We start from the raw sequence: 17,875 nt of genomic DNA, 5'->3' as shown, positions 1-17,875 counted from the left end.
GCATATCTACTATGTGGATGTACTTGCTGATGTCGGTGATGTCATGCTTCTACTGTACTTACGCCTATATACTTTATGAATTTGATCTTTATTATTTTTTATGATCTGTTACTGAACAATCAATAAAAAATTATTTTTTTTTTTTAATATGGTTAAAACCTACCTCCATTATCCAAGTGCTTCATTTTAAAGTCCCAAACTTCCTCTATTACGTACCGATTACCGGGATGGAGGCACATACTTGTGCTTCATTTAAAGTCCCAAAATTCCCCTCCTTTTTTGCATCATGGACAAGTAGAGAGCAGCCACCCACTCTTCATTCATTCGGTTGGTCTGTCTACTGGTGAATTGCAGTTTCCAGCCATTAAGATGCCAGAAGAAGTCCATGATGAGGAGGATGTGGAGACCTTTGCATTCCAAGCTGAGATTGCTCAGCTTATGTCCTTAATCATCAACACCTTCTACTCCAACAAAGAAATCTGCGAGAGCTGATCTCCAATTCCTCTGATGCCCTAGATCCGCTATGGGAGCCTTACAGACCCCTCTAAGCTGGACAGGGGAAAGGAAAAATTGACATCACCCCAACTGTCTTGAGCGTACCCTGACCTTGGTGGCTACAGGCATTGAAATGACAAAGGTCAACCTCATCAACCACCTAGGAACCATCGCTAAGTCTGGCACCAAGGCCTTTATGGAGGCCCTGCAGGGTGGAGCAGACATCTCCATGATTGGCCAGTTTGGTGTTGGTTTCTTCTCTGCATACCAGGTGGCAGAGAAGGTTGTAGTGATCACTAAACACAATGGCGATGAGCACTACACCTGGGAATCTTTTGCCGGCGGATCCTTCACTGTTAAGTTCGACCATGGTGAACCCATGGGCCGCAGCACCAAATTCATCCTGAACCTGAAGGAGGACCAAGTGGAGTACATGGAGGAGAAGAGGGTAAAGGAGGTGGTGAAGAAACACTCTTAATTCATCGGCTATCCCATCACACTCTATCTGGAGAAGGAAAAGGAGATAATTGACAATGAAGCGGAGGAGGAGAAGGAAGAGGAGAAAAAAGATGAAGAAGCTGGTGAAGGAGGAAGAGGAGGCAAAGGATAAAAAGAAAGACCAAGAAGTTTAAAGAAAAATACATCGACCAGGATGAACTGAACAAGACCAAACCAATCTGGACTTGCAATGCCGATGACATCAGCCAGGAAGAGTATGGAGAATTCTACAAGAGCCTGACCAACGACTAGAGAGGACCATCTGGCTGTGAAGCACTTTTCTGTGGAGGGTCAGTTGGAATTCCACACTCTTCTCTTCATCCCTCGCCCAGCTCCCTTTGACCTGTTTGAGAACAAGAAGAAAAAGAACATCAAGCTGTACGTGCGCAGAGTGTTTATCATGGACAGTTGTGACAATCTGATCCCAGAGTACCTGAACTTCATATGCGGTGTGATGGACTCTGAGGACCTTCCTCTGAACATCTCCCGAGAGATGCTGCATCAGAGTAAAATCCCAAAGCTCATCTGTAAGAACATTGTGAAGAAATGTCTGGAGCGCTTCTCTGAATTAGCAGATGACAAGAAGAACTACAAGAAGAATGAGGCTTTTTTTCCAAGAACCTGAAGCTTGCAATCCATGAAGACTCTACAAACAGGAAGAAGCTGTCCAAACTCCTGAGGTATCACACCTTTCAGACCAGAGATGACATAGCTTCATTTTCAGAATATGTCTCTCGCATGAAGGATCCTCAGAAGAGCATCTACTACATCACTGGGGAGAGCAAGGAACAAGTTGCCAACTCTGCTTTCATGGAGCAAGTGAGGAAACGCGGCTTTGAGGTGGCGTACACGACAGAACCAATCAACGAGTACTGTGTCCAGCAGCTAAAGGAGTTTGATGGAAAGACCCAGGTGTCTGTAACCAAGGAGGGCCTGGAGCTTCATGGAGACGATGATGAGAAGAAAAAGATGGAGGAGAACAAGACCAGGTTTGAGGGTCTGTGCCCAGGCTCTTCAGGATAATTTCACCATGGGCTACATGATGTTCAAGAAACACCTGGAGATCAACCCAGAGCACCCCATTCTGGAGACCCTGAGACAGAAAGCAGAGGCTCACAAGAATGACAAGGCTGTGAAGGATCTGGCAGTGCTGCTTTTTGAGACTGCACTTCTCTCATCTGGCTTCTCCCTGGACGGCCCTCAGAAACATTCCAACAGAATCTACAGGGTTATCAAACTAGGGTTGGACATCCACGAAAATGAACCCGCAATTGAGGAAACTACTGCAGCTGTCCCAGAGGAGATCCCCCTCTGGAGGGTGAGGAAGATGCATCTCACATGGAGGAAGTGGATTAATGCACTTGGCCCCGTCTTTATACTCCCTTCAGCCCCCTCTATCTGTATGTTGTTCTCAGGGAGCTAACTACTGGGACTCTGGACTGAAAATGCCCATAAATGTGCCAATCAGTGCCCATAAGTAATGCCTGTCAGTGCCCTTCAGATGCCAATCAGTAATGCTCATCAGTAGCTCCTCATCAGTGCTGCCCAGCCAGTGCCGCCTATCAGTGCCCATCAGTACCGCCTATCAGTGCCCATCAGTGCTACCTATTGGTGCCCATCAGTGCCACCTATCAATGCCCATCATTGCTGCTTATCAGTGCCCATCAGTGCTGCATACTCGTGTAGCCTATCAGTACCCATCATTGCTGCATATCAGTGCCACCTATCAGTGCCCATAAATTTTATATATCAGTGCCTCCTCATCAGTGCCACCTTATCAGTGCCTCCTCATCAGTGCCGCCTCATCAGTGTCCATTAGTGCAGACTCATCAGTGCCCGTCAGTGAAGAAGAAAACAAAATTTTGTAACAGAAACAAAGAAAAATATATATATATATTTTAAAATTCGGTCTTAGTTTGATTGGTGAAAAATAAAAAACGCAACGGTGATCAAATACCACCAGACAGAAGCTCTATTTGTGGGAAGAAAATGATAAAAATGTAGTTTGGATACAGTGTTTATGATCGCACAATTGTCACTGAAAGTGCGACAGCACTGAAAGTTGAAAATTGTCCTGGGCAGGAAGTTACATAGTTAGTCGGGTTGAAAAAAGACACAAGTCCATCCAGTTCAACCACAAAAAAAGAAAATATATATATAATAAATATCATACCAGCCTATATACCCAATTCTATACCCACAGTTGATCCAGAGGAAGGCAAAAAAAAAACCAGCAGAGCATGATCCAATTTGCTAAATCAGGGGAAAAAAATTCCTTCCTGATCCCCCGAGAGGCAATCGGATTTTCCCCGGATCAACTTTACCTATAAATGTTAGTACCCAGTTATATTATGTACACTTAGGAAATAATCCAGGCCTTTCTTAAAGCAATCCACTGAGCTGGCCATAACTACCTCTGCAGGGAGTCTATTCCACATTTTCACAGCTCTTACTGTGAAGAAACCTTTCCGTATTTGGAGAGGAAATCTCTTTTCCTCTAGTCGTAAAGAGTGCCCCCTCGTCCTCTTTGTTGACTGTAAAGTGAATAACTCGACACCAAGTTCCCTATATGGACCCCTTATATATTTGTACATGTTGATCATATCCCCCCTTAATCGCCTCTTATCAAGAGTGAATAAATTCACTTCCTCTAATCTTTCCTCATAGCCAGGGCTCAAGTCCTGCGGGAACCCATGGGAACGGAGTTCCTGTACTTTTTCCACAACAGGAACTCAGTTCCCGTTAGCTACCATGTCCTGCAAGACTTTGAAGTATGCGAGCTGTGTGGCAGGTGCTACACCAGCAGCCGCCGACACAGCTCGCAATAGTAAGTGCCACACACCTGACCATTCAGGCATTGCCAGTAGGGGGCCCCATGACAGCTTCCGCTTCGATCTACCTGTCAATCACAGCTAGCTGACGGGTAGATCAGGTCCTTGCTGCTAAGAGATTGTATTTAGTCAGACCTCTCATGATGCGCTCCTCCCCGCCGGCCCCTCCTGTTTTTTTGTCTCCTCATCCCCCCCCCCATATGATGAGAGAACCCAGAGGAGGTGCACAGTTATTCTGCTCACAGGACATGCAGGGAGAGAGGTGAGCTGAGGGAGGAACATCAGTTTGGGGTGGTAAGCTGAGCGCAATGCTTGGCAAAGTTTAATGCCAGGAGGGAAAGTTATGTGGAAATATGTGAAGGGTTGGAATAGCAGCGAGTGTGTGTTGGAGCCCTGGAGAGTTTGCAGCCCCTTCCAAGCTAACATACATCTCCTAAGCAGGAACACATCACTATCTCCCCAAGAATTCTGTCCAGATAATGTGCAGGTCATTTATGACCTTTACCTTTAACCCTGTGTTATCCAAACTCTGTTCAATGAAAAGTATAAACTCACCACATAAACACTCTATATAAAAAATAAAACTCCCCAATAAAGATCAGAACATGATGTTCACATTTGCATGGAAGCACAATTGAATGAATGCTGATTATTCAGAGAATTACCGTATTTATGTTTATTGAGGATTGTTTTTTATGTACTAACAGTTAAGCTTCATACACACAAAAAGGGAAAAAGCATTCGTGCATATGAGCGTATCATTTTTTTTTTGGTGGTGGGGGGGGGGGTGGATCTTGGGTGGGAGTTCCCACACTTTTTTCCCCAGGACTTGACCCCTGTTCATAGCTGAGTTCCTCCATGCCTCTTATCAGTTTGGTTGCCCTTCTCTGCACTTTCTCCAGTTCATCGATATCCTTTTTGAGAACTGGTGCCCAAAACTGAACTGCATATTCCAGATGAGGTCTTACTAATGATTTGAACAGGGGCAAAATGATATCTCTCTCTCTGGAGTACATACCTCTCTTAATACAGGAAAGGACTTTGCTCACTTTGGAAACCGCAGCTTGGCATTGCATGCTATTATTGAGCTTATGATCTACCAAAACCCCCAGATCCTTCTCCACTATGGATTCCCCCAGTTGTACTCCCCCTAGCATGTATGATGCATGCATATTCTTAGCCCCCAAGTGCATAACTTTACATTTCTCAACATTAAACCTCATCTGCCACATAGTCGCCCAATTAGACAGAGCATTGAGGTCGGCTTGTAAATTGGAGACATCCTGTAAGGACGTTATTCCACTGCATAGCTTGGTGTCATCTGCAAACACGGAAATGTTACTTTTGATCCCAGACCCAATATCATTCATAAAGATATTAAAAAGTAAGGGTCCCAACACTGAACCTTAGGGTACACCACTGATAACCTTAGACCATTCAGAGTAAGAATCATTAACCATTACTCTCTGAATTCTGTCTTTTAGCCAGTTTTCTATCCATTTACAAACTGATATTTCCAAACCTGTAGACTTTACCTTACACATGAGCCGTGTGTGCGGAACTGTATCGAACGCTTTTGCAAAATCCAAATATATCACGTCCACCGCCACCCCTCTGTCTAAGGTTTTACTTACCACCTCATAAAAAGAAATCAGGTTTGTCTAACAACTTCTGTCTTTCATGAATCCATGCTGCCTGTTGCTCAAAATATTTTTTTCCTGCAAGAATTTGTCTATGTGGTCTTTTATTAATCCCTCCAGTATCTTCCCAACTATAGAAGTTAAACTAACGGGTCTATAATTACATGGTAAAGACTTTGTTCCCTTTTTAAATATAGGCACCACGTTGGCCCTGCACCAATCCAGTGGTACTATTCCTGTCATTAATGAGTCCCTAAAAATTAGATACAATGGCTTTGAAATTACAGAGCTCAATTCTTTTAGGATCTGTGGGTGGATGCCATCAGGTCCAGGTGCTTTATCCACCTTTATTCTGTCCAAATATTTCTGGACCATATCACTTTTGAGCCATTGTGGATTTGGGGCTGCGTCAGTACCACCCCCATTATGGACATGAGCTCCCCCATGCTCCTTTGTATACACAGAGCTGAAGAAAGTATTTAATAAGTTAGCCTTCTCTTTGTCCCCAGTCACCCACTCCAGATTATTTTGCAAAGGGCCTACATGCTCAGACTTAACCTTTTTACTATTATTATATTTGAAGAATTTTTTGTGGTTTGTCCTACTATCTTTTGCAATCTGTCTTTCATTTTGAATTTTTGCCTCCTTGATTTCCTTTTTACATATTCTGTTATATTCCTTGTAACATTTATAGTTTATAGCTTTTTTAACTTTGGCCGTGAGCCACATCGGTTTTATTTTTAACCTTTTAAACTTATTGCCCATGTGAATATACTTTGCCGTGAGATCACAAACAGTCTTTTTGAAGAATTCCCATTTCTGTTCTGTACCCATTGGTGCCAATATTCTCTCCCAGTCTAAGTCCTGGAGAGCAGCCCTCATCCTTGGAAAATTTTCTCTCTTGAAATTAAGTGTTTTTATCTTTCCCAAATGTGATTTTTGCTTACAGCTAACATCAAATGAAATCATGTTATGGTCACTGCTACCCAGATGTTTCTTTATCTGAACATTAGTAATACATTCTGCATGGTTTGAGATTACCAGGTCCAACAGAGCATCATTCCTAGTTGGGGCCTCAATAAACTGGACCATAAAATTGTCCTGTAATAGGTTTACAAATGTTTGCCCTTTAACTGTCCCAGCAGTGCCATTATCCCAGTCAATTTCTGGGTAGTTAAAATCCCCCATTATTATCACTGTCCCAGCCCTTGCAGCCCTTTCTATCTGTGCAAGGAGCTGAGTCTCCACCTCCTCATTAACATTGGGTGGTCTATAACAAACTCCAATGATTAACTTTGAACTACGCACATCTGTATGCAGTTCCACCCATAATGCCTCATCACACTCTCCATCCACCAGGTCCTCTTTCTCACTCCTTTTGAGATCACTTCTCACATACAGACAGACCCCTCCACCTTTCCTTTTTACTCTGTCTTTCCGAAAGAGTGCATAGCCAGGAATATTAATAGCCCAGTCATGTGAGGAATGAATCCAAGTTTCAGCAATACCGATTACATCATAGCTCTCCTGATGCACCAGAGCTTCCAACTCGCCTATTTTGCTTGGCAGACTTCTGGCATTGGTGAACAAACATTTTAATGTATTAATATATTTTGACCGGTCACATACTATCCTCTTGGGTGTTCCAAGATTACAAGTGTAAAGGCTGACCGCAGGGTAAGCCTGTATTTGTAGGAGGAGTCAGGCTGCATAAAGCCTGCCCTCCTCTGCCTCCTCCTAGTCGGACGTCGGTCGCGTGTGGCTGACGTCACTTCCGGCGGGTCGGAGGAGGATGTCATTTTGTTGCTCGCACATGGACGGGGGTGCTTGTGGCCCCCGCCGGCTCCGTTATGGGCATCTGTGGGTGGGGGGAGTTCTCCCGCCGGCAGCTGCTGTCTGCACGGGGGAGCCTTCCTCCTGCCTACAACTATGCGAACGACACTGCGGTGGTGCGTTTGCTACTACAGCGCCGATTCTCCTGGCAGGGGGAGGGGGAGGTTTTCGGCCGCGCCGGCTTCCCCTCCCCCCCTCACATATGCAGTGCACCCGCCCGCCCCTCCTCCCGTTGTTCACGCCGGGGGGAGGGGGGTGTTTGGCCGCCGTCCGCTACTCTCCCCGGGCTGTTTCTGGCTCCAGAGGGTGCTGCCCGCCCCTCCTCCCGGTGTTCATGCCGGGGGGAGGGGGGTGTTTGGCCGCCGTCCGCTCCTCTCCTCGGGCTGTTTCCGGCTCCAGAGGGTGCTGCCCGTCCGCTCCTCCCGGTGTTCACGCCGGGGGAGGGGGGGTGTTCGGCCGCCCGTCTGTTTCTCTCCTCGGGCTGATCCGGCGCCATGAGGGGACTGCCCGCTCCTCCCGGTGTTCACGCCGGGGGGAGGGAGTGTTTGGCTGCCCGTCCGCTCCTCTCCAAAAAAAAAAAAAATTATTTATATATTTTTCTGCAAGTGCTTGTCCACTGGGGGGTTTGCACCCGCCGATTCTCCTGGCGGGGGGAGGGGGAGGTATTCGGCTGTGCCGGCTCCCCCTCCCCCCCCTCACATACGCAGTGCACCCGCTGTCTCTCCTGGGGGGGAGGGGGAGGTGATCGGCCACCTCTCCCGGGGCAGATCTGGCTGCAGGGGTGGGGGGGGGCATCTGCATGCTCATCCAACTCCATGAGGGAGCCGCTGGCTGGTGCATTCAGTTCTGGTAGGGGGGGCTCCACGAGGGGGACACGCCGTCCGCCCGCTTCTCCCGCTGGGAGAGGGGGGGGTTTCGGCTGCCATCAACTTCCCTGTCCTGGCTCCACGTGGGGGAGCCCGCCCGCCCGCTTCTCCCGCTGTTCCGCTGGGAGAAGGGGGGTGGGTTTGGCTTCCATCCGCTCCTCTGTTCTGGGGGGGGGGTTGGCTCCACAAGGGGCCACCCACTTCTCCTGGTTTCCGCCGGGATGGGGGTGGGGGGTTCTTTCGGCTGCCGTCAGCTCCCCTGTCCAGGGTAGATCAGGCTCCACTTGGGGGCCACCCGCCTGTTTCTCCCGGTGTTCCGCCGGAAAAGGGGGGGTTTCGGCTGGCCACCGGCTCCCACTCTCCCCTCACATCTTCTTGTCCATTCTAGTGCAGGGAGACTGTGTGTTTTTTGCAGGAAAAAAAAAAAAACCTGACTATGGTTCTATCTTTTCCCTCCAGCCGCACCGCCTGAGCTCGATCTCTGATATTGGGGCAGCTGGGGGGGATCCCAGGGACAGGTCTGCTCTTGTCAATGAGGATCAGTAAGTGCGAGACTCCGAGACTCAGACGCCCCGCCTGAGCTCCGCGTGGCGTGCCCCGCCTGGGCTCCGCGTGGCGTGCCCCGCCTGGGCTCCGCGTGGCGTGCCCCGCCTGGGCTCCGCGTGGCGTGCCCCGCCTGAGCTCCGCGTGGCGTGCCCTTCCCCCGCCTGAGCTCCACGTGGCGTGCCCTTCCCCGCCTGAGCTCCACGTGGCGTGCCCTTCCCCCCGCCTGAGCTCCACGTGGCGTGCCCTTCCCGCCGCCTGAGCTCCACGTGGCGTGCCCTTCCCCCCGCCTAAGCTCCACGTGACGTGCCCTTCCCCCCGCCTGAGCTCCACGTGGCGTGCCCTTCCCCCGCCTGAGCTCCACGTGGCGTGCCCTTCCCCCGCCGGAGCTCCACGTGCCCTTCCCCCGCCGGAGCTCCACGTGGCGTGCCCCCGCCCGAGCTCCACGTGGCGTGCCCCCGCCCGAGCTTCACGTGGCGTGCCCCCGCCCGAGCTCCACGTGGCGTGCCCCCGCCCGAGCTCCACGTGGCGTGTGTTCATGCATTTTGCGTTTCACGTTTCATGCGTTTGGAGTTTCATGCATGTTGCGTTGCATGCATTTGGCGTTCTCATGCAGTTATGTCCTTGTTTCATTTTATGTTCTCATGCACTCATGTCCTCGTTTTGTTTCACGTTCTCATGCACTCATGTCCTCGTTTCGTTTTACGTTTTCATGCATTTTTTGTTCTCGTTTCGTTTTTCACGCACGGTTCTCACTCGTTTTACGGTTGCACTTGCAATTGCCGTTTCATGCATTTTGCGTTTCATGCGTTTTGCGTTTCATGCATTTTGCGTTCTCATGCAGTTATGTCCTTGTTTCATTTTACGTTCTCATGCACTCATGTCCCGTTTCATTTTACGTTCTCATGCACTCATGTCCTCTTTTCGTTTGCGTTCTCATGCAATCATGTTCTCGTTTCGTTTTACGTTTTCATGCAATTATGTATCATTCGATTTGACGTTCTCATGCTTTGTTTCACGCACGGTTCTCACTCGTTTTACGGTTTCACATGCAATTGCCGTTTCTCATGCAATTCAGTTTATGCAATTCACGGTTTCCATGCGGTTGGTGTTTCAGGAAGTTACAATTCTTACGCAATTTTGTTTTTATGCGATTTAGGTCTCTCGGGATTTACTTATGAAGTTTGTGTTTCTCATATTTTTAACTATTTTCCATGCAATTTTAGGGTTTCTCATACAAAGTGCGTTCTCGTGCGTTTTTGCTGGCAGTTGACCGTTTTCAAACGACTTACAGTTCTTACGCTCTTATGGTTCTCATGAATTTATGGTTATCATGCAATTCACGTTTCAGAGGTAATGTTCATGGCTATTATTTATGTGATGCAACTTCTTGCGTTTCCCTTGTTTCTGACGTTTCCCCATGTTTTTCTAGCATTTTCCTTCCGTATTTCCATGGTTTTGACGTATTCACGTGTTTTCTTACGCGTTGTCCTGTGTTTCCTTCCGTATTTCCCATGTGCCGCACGTTTCATGTCTTATGCCTTTCATGTCTTTACCCTTGTGTAATTTCATGATTCTCAGGCATTTTACGTTCCTCATGCTTGTTAGTGTCGGATGTATTGTACGTGTCTGATGCTATTTGCATGTCTCATGCATTTTCTTGCGTTTCCCATGTTTCTTTAGTTTTTTCTCGTGTTTTCTTGCCTTTTCTCGTGTTTCTTACATATTCCTATTTGCCGCACGTTTCGTGTCTTATGCTTTTCTTTTCTCTTGTGTACCCCCCAGGGTTTTCTCTTGTGTACCCCCCAGGGTTTTCTCTTGTGTTTTTATTGATTTGCGTCTCTCATGCAACCTGTATTTCCTAGGCAGGTCGTGTTTTATAAGCAGCCGCAGTTCTTATGCCGCTCACGGTGATCAGTTCACGCTACTCATGTTTTCGTTCAGTCACGTTTCCTTATCGCAGGTTTCGTTCTTGTCGCAGGTGTTTTTTGTCCGATCACGATTCTCTCGCTAGTTGTGTCCCTGATCAGTTGGGTGCCATTCCTCACTATTTATTTTAATTTCCTAGCTGCCTCTGGCCAGGAGTTGCCCTGGGATATGGAAAGTTTGGTTAGTCAGTTTTTCACTGATCCACAGTTTCTACTGGCTCAGGGACTTTCATGGATCACGGGGCCCGGGCCAGTATCTGTAGGCTCGGGTCTCAGAAGCAGGTTCCAGTAACGCACTTTCTTTTCAGTTCCAGTTGTGGTAGTTTGGTTTTCCATTTGGTTGGCACTGCAGCCTTGATCATTGGGTTTGTTTTAAATTTCAGGAAGGCCCATGACACTGCTTGGCATGTTTCCAGGTTAGGTTTCCAGTCCTGTTGGTGAAACATCTAGTTCCTTTTTGCTTTTCTGTTTTGTTTTAGTTTCCTTTTTTGCCTCCTCCAGCTTGTATCAGCCTTCAGCACTTTCTGGGCGTATCCAGTTAAGTCTCAGCATTTCATGCTGAATGATCTGTCAGGTTGTTTTATTTTCTGCTTTTCCGTTTGAAGCCATCCAGGTCTCTAGCGGTGGGGACTCCCTGCTGTGCTTAGCTGACTTTCCATTGTGGGTTCATTTTATGACGTTCACGTACTCTTAGGTTTTATCTTGCGTGGGTCGCTGGGTTGGGGGCTCAAAGGGGGTGCTATAGCTGGCTTTGTGGTTCCAGCTGATCTGCACCCTCCTCATTTAGGTGCAGTCCGTCCCTTCTATAGTACCGGTTATCGACTGAGAAGTCGTCCCAGTCCTCCAGGAACCCAAACCCCTCCTTACTACACCAGCTTTTGAGCCACTTGTTTACTTCCCTAATCTCCCTCTTCCTTTCTGGTGTGGCTCGGTGTACTGGTAGTATTCCTGAGAATACTACCTTGGAGGTCCTTTTCCTCAATTTAGCTCCCAAGTCCCTAAAATCATTCTTTAGGACACTCCATCTGCCTCTGATTTTGTCATTGGTGCCAACATGCACCATGACAGCTGGGTCTTCCCCAACCCTCCCAGTAATCTGTCCACCAGATCCGTGAGGTGCCGAACCCGAGCGCCCGGCAGACAACATACAGTTCGGCACTTCAGGTTGTTGTCACAGATTGGCCTCTCTGTCCTCCTAAGAATTGAGTCCCCTACCACCAGAATCTGTCTTTCCTTTCCCTTCGCTCCTCCCCCACTCTCACTAGAGGAGTTCTTCTCCTGGCAGCTAGGAGAATCCCTCAGTGCTGGTCCCTGACTGGGATCACCAATGTCACTCAATGGAGTGTACTTATTGGGATGCTCCAGCCCTGGATCGGCCTCCCTGGCACTTGCCCCTCTACCCTACCTGACTGTCACCCATCTACTCTCTGCTAGTGCCTGCACCTCTTTGTCTCCACCCACCTCTGTGCTGGCCCCTGCCGTGTACGTCCCTGGCTCTCATTTAGGGTGGAGGGTCCTCTCAGTGCTGACAGTTGCTTCCCCAGATTCAGAACCTGGGCTTCCAGGGAAACAATGTGCTTACATTTTGCACAGCAGTATTCACCCTCGATCAGATGATCAAGGAACGCATACATGCCACAAGATGTACACCGAGTCGCCTCTCCACACCCGCCAGTCATCGTACCTATTAATTTAATGAGGATTAGAGATTATACCCAGTCCAAATTACCTAACAACTAGCTTCCTGACACTAATACTCAAGACAGTACACAGGTACTCACAGACCAGCGTGCACCCACAATGCACAAGTACTAACGATATACACACACACACACACTACCCAGACACACAGGTACTCACACTACACAGCTACTATGACCCCTGTTATAACCTACTGTTTTCAACTCTGGTTTTTAACTCACCACTTGGACCAGTTCCACTTAACTCTGGTTTTTAACTCACCACTTGGACCAGTTCCACTTAACTCTGGTTTTTAACTCACCACTTGGACCAGTTCCACTTAGACAGAGTTCTCACAGACTCAAGATGAGCAGGCTCAAATGAGTTCTACCCAAACTTATATAGACCTCAAGTACCTGTGCCCAATTAAACCCTCCTCTTAATTAGTAAGCTGAAGGAAGGAAAGAAAAAAAAAAACGATTTAAAAAGTATCAGAAAAGAGTATAAAAAAGCTACAAGAAAAAGCCCCAAAAGAACCTAAAAATGCAACCCAGCAGTCACCAGCAGTCAAAAAGCAATACTTATTCACACTCCACTCAAGGCTCCACTGTTCAGCTTGCAACCAGATTTTTTGTTGCAAGTGGGGAAGTGCCCGGTATTGAAATGATTAACCCCCCACCATTGGGGAGAGCAACTGAAAGCCACACTCAAGGGACACAATTCTTCTCCTCTTCACTGCTCACCTCTCATGTCTAACCCTGCTATATCGCATGACGTCTCAGCAGCCTCCATTGACAGGGATGATGATATAGCAGAGTATCACAGGTTCTTACAACAAGTTTGCCAGCAGCACACCACCAGCTGTAGAGTATAGCCAAAGCTGCTGGAGCTAGGATTTTTATAACAGCTTACCTGTAAAATCCTTTTCTTGGAGTACATCATGGCACACAGAGCCACAGTAATTACTGTCTGGGTTATATGGCACCTTTAGGTGATGGACACTGGCACACCCTAAACAGGGAGTTCAATTCCCCATATAACTGCTCCCCTTACCAGGAGTACCTGAGCTTTGTAGCACAGCAATACACGTGTAACCAAAAAGAAGGGAGGGGCCTCTGTGTCCCGTGATGTCCGCCAAGAAAAGGATTTTACAGGTAAGCTGTTATAAAGAAATGTATTTTCTTTATCATACATCACGGGACACAGAGCCACAGTAATTATTGTCTGGGATGTGCCAGAGCAATGCCACCTGAGGGGAGGGGATACAATAAAAGTAGGGTGCAATCAGACCTGAGGACCTATACTGCAGCATGCAGCACACTGCGCCCAAAGGCGACATCCTCATGCCTTACATCCACCTGATAGAATCTGGTGAATGTATGGACTGAAGACCAGGTTGTAGCCTTGCAGATTTAAGCCATGGAGGCTTGGTGCTGCACTGCCCGTGAAGCACTAACAGTCCTCGTGGAGTGCGCTTTGACCTGAAAAGGTGAAACCTTCTTCTTCAATCCATAAGCTTGAATAATTACCTGCCGAGTCCATTCGGCAATAGTAGATTTCAATGCTGCCTGTCCTTTCCTAGGGCCTTCTGGCAACACAAACAAAACATCTGTTTTACGAATCTGAGCAGTCGCCTTCAAATAGATCTTGACCGCTCTCACTACATCCAAAGGGTGTAGTGACTTTTCTTCCTTAGAACAGGGTTCTGGACAAAATGAATGTAAAACAATATCCTGGTTTAGGGGAAAACCTGAAACCACCTTTGGCAGAAAGCTAGGATGAGGACGCAATACCACTGTATCCTTGTGAATGATTACATATGACTCTTTACAAGAAAGAGCCGCCAGTTCTGATACCCTTCTTGCAGAAGAAATGGCTACCAGAAAAACTAGTTTCCTTGTCGAAAGGACCAAAGGAACGTGTCGTATCGGCTCAAAAGGCTGTTTCTGTAATGCTGACAAAACTAAATTCCCAAGTCCCAAGGGTTCAGGGGTACTTTAACCAGACGATTAAGCCGTGTTACCCCCTGTATAAAGCTTTGAATCAAAGAATGAGAAGCCAACGGACATTGAAATGATGCTGATAGTACTCAAGGCCAGCTTCATCTCTAGCCCCATTTGCAGAAAGGCACGAATTCTACCTATGACATACTTCCTAGGATGCCATCCCCTGGATTCACATCAAGAAACATATGCCTTTCAGACTCTATAAATAAATGACTCTGGAAGCTGGCTTCCTTGCATTAATCAAGGTAGGTATCACTGAGCCTGTAAGCTCATGATTCTTTCGAATGGGGTTTTCAATAGCCAAACCATTAAATTTAGCGTTTGTACAGTAGGATGGAACACTGGTCCCTGCAATAGCAGGTCTGGACGTGATGGTGGGGTCCATGGGTTTCCTACTACCATCTTTACTATTTCTGCATACCAAGATCTTCTGGCCACACTGGGTCCACAAGAACTACCGGCTTTCTTTCCTGCTTGATCCTGTGAAGAAGTCAAGGTAGCAGCAGAATAGGAGGGAATGCATAAATCAGTAAGAACTGATCCCACGGAGTCACCAACGCATCTGTTCCGCATGCGAGTTGATCCCTTGTTCTTGACACAAAGCTGCTGACTTTGTTGTTGAACCTGGACGCAAACATATATACATCCGGGATCCCCGATCTTTGGCATACAGCCAGGAAGATTTCGGGGTGAAGGGACCATTCCCCTGGCAACAACTGCTGGCGACGTAGGTAGTCTGCCTGCCGGTTTTCTACCCCTGGAATGAAGATTGCCAAAATGCACGGCACATGTTCTTCTGTCTGGGTTAGAATATGGCTTACCTCTGCCTGGGCTGCCTGACTTCTGGTGCCCCCTTGGTGATTGATAAAACTGCTGTGGCATTGTCGGATTGAATCCTGACAGGAGAATTCTGCAACCTGAATGTCCAGGCCTTTAGGGCTAGACACACTGCCTAAATCTCTAGAATGTTGATGGGCAAGGTCCTTTCATTCTGGACCATTTCCCTTGGACAGACACTTCTTCCAGGACTTCTGTTTCTTCCATATTTTTCCTACATTTAAGGTTCTTTGGTCATACATGTGTGGTTCTGAAGAAGCTAACTGTGAAACGCATCAACCATCGTATATGACATGAAGTACAACCGCGATCATTCAGCTGTAAATGAACATATGTCTGCAGTTTTAACTTTGATATGTATTTAATATATGTTTTGATCAATAATAAAATTATTAGAAATTAACCTTTGTGTAAATTCTGTTTAGGTACCGTTATAGTCCATCTTGTGGTGCTTTTCCTTTTTCTAGTTAACGTTATATGGCACGTGGTACCCCCTTAGCTTTAATTCTATATTTTGGATGCCTTTTTTTTCCACTCCATGTGATGTCACATGGTCACATGGGGTGTAGGACAAAGCTCTGAGTGATTGTGTAGTCTGGTGGGATTTCAGTGTTGTGCCGTAGGAAGTCCTGATAATAGATGGACAAGCACACAGAGTGTAGAGTAAGGGTATCACTGCTCCAGGCAGGTCCACAGGAACAAAAAACCTCTCCTCCAGGAATGAAGAGACCTGGGTGCAGGCAAAGGCACATAGTCAATGAACATACTTAGAAAACTGGACAGCCACACTGCAAACAAATCTTGTGCCTTTTATTTGTAAAAACAGGATCACACTACAAGCCACAGCAAAGCAATATCACTAACGCATTTCACACCACCAAAAGTGCTTACTCATAGCTAACAAACACCAGAGCAAATGACAAATAAATATTGTTCATAGCGAGACACATGGTAAATTGATTAATTCAAATCAGCTGGCAATGTGTACCTCTGCAAAACTGCACTGCCCCCAATGCGCCAATCAATAACCAGTGATCGCTAACAGTGAACGGTCTTAATAAAAACCATACAAGAAATATAACACTTATCAGTGAAAATGAAAAGTAAAAACCAACAAAAAACCAAAAGCTGCTACTTTAGTGAAACTAATATCCAAAACAAATAAATTATACCCCTAATCGTGTACTGCAAAAATATTAGAAGATAATTTAAGTAGCGCTCATAATACAACAAGTGTACAAAATGGGAAATAATCCAATCTATCGCCCCGTGATGCAGTGATAAAAAGAACTAAAAGTCCAATGAACAGAATCTTGAAAATCGCAGAAGGGAATCAATTTTCAAAAAAATCCTTTAGACTTCCACCACACCAATGTGCTCGTGACACCTCGCCCAATAGAAACACACTCACGACTGATGTTGCCTCCCACTTTCGTGTTTGGCAAAAAAGCAGAGTAGATACCCCTTGGGTTTATCTCTTAATCAGTTCAGGCAAGGCTCATCCATATATGAAAAGTGAAAATACAATGCTTCACATAGCGTGATAATGTTTATAAAATTTATTCAAACACCACACACATCACTTCAATATATAAACTCACTTGTTGACTAAAGAATGCCAGCGTCAATAAAAAATATTAGTTTCACTAAAGTAGCAGCTTTTTGTTTTTTTTGTTGTTTTTTATTTTTCATTTTCACTGATATTGTTTATATTTCTTGTATGATTTTTATTAAGACCGTTCACTGTTAGGGATCACTGGTTATTGATTGGCACCGTGGGGGCAGTGCACTTTTGGAGGGGTACACATTGCCAGCTGATTTGGATTTATATTTTTTTCACCTATTGCAGCCATGGAGATAATTAGTTATCTGGCTAATTGGCAGATGAATCCAGAAAGTATTTTCTCTACCAATCAGGTCATGACTGACTGTGAGGAAGATGTTTCAGGAACTCTAAAAACTCTTGATAATCTTTTAGAGAAACAATTGAAGACGTGGTGGGATATTTTCACTTTTGAGCATTATGCAACGGAAGAATTAATTTTTAGAAGCCTGAGGTGGGAGGTATCCCCCCAGGATGGCCTTACAGAGCAAAAATACATGGATGAGTGGCTAGATTTTTTTAATGAAGCTGGGAGAGATCTCCAGGCTTTGGTTTTAAAGAGGAAACGTATTAAATTAGAGATAATAAATCAGAAAATACGTTTATTAGAAACCATCCTGGAACCCGTCAAGGATTCCAATCAGGTAAGGGAATTTAATGTCAACATGAAGAAAAAATTGGAGAAAGTTAAGAAATATATTAGAGATTCTAGAGATTTTCAGACTAACAATATCTATGTCTGGCAAGGATCTAATATGGATAAGGAGGTGTTGTCTAAAGATGGGATTGAGGTGAGTAATCGATCATAAAATGATCCCACTAAGAGTGGAGTGGGAAACCAGAAGGGTGGGGGTAAAGAGATAGGTAGAGGGCCTGAGCAGAAAGGTGGAACAGGCTCACGGAATGGGAAAACATTGCCAAATAGGACCGCTCAGGCTGAGAGTGAACAATACTCTAAGACTGGCCTTTTGGGCCATTACCAACAGCCAAATAGACCTCATATGCAAGAGAGAGTGGGGTACCCTCAGCCGCAGTATATATCTCCACAGATCCCAAGGGATAATTCCCCATACCGACACCAATCCCCGAGATGGAATAGAGGGAATACACCTCAG

The 17,875-nt window shown here is 46.3% G+C and overlaps 1 pseudogene; it reads left to right on the top strand.

The window, feature by feature from the left end:
* The first annotated feature begins 369 nt into the window (after window positions 1-369).
* On the top strand, window positions 370-2,349 carry LOC143934883 (heat shock protein HSP 90-beta pseudogene; annotated as a pseudogene).
* Window positions 2,350-17,875: the final 15,526 nt, after the last annotated feature.

This window comes from Lithobates pipiens, unplaced genomic scaffold, assembly GCF_037356315.1.
Source record: "Lithobates pipiens isolate NorthernLeopardFrog02 unplaced genomic scaffold, aLitPip1_a1.2 Scaffold_28, whole genome shotgun sequence".
NCBI classification, from domain to species: domain Eukaryota; kingdom Metazoa; phylum Chordata; class Amphibia; order Anura; family Ranidae; genus Lithobates; species Lithobates pipiens.
This window is presented reverse-complemented; position numbering and strand designations above follow the sequence as displayed.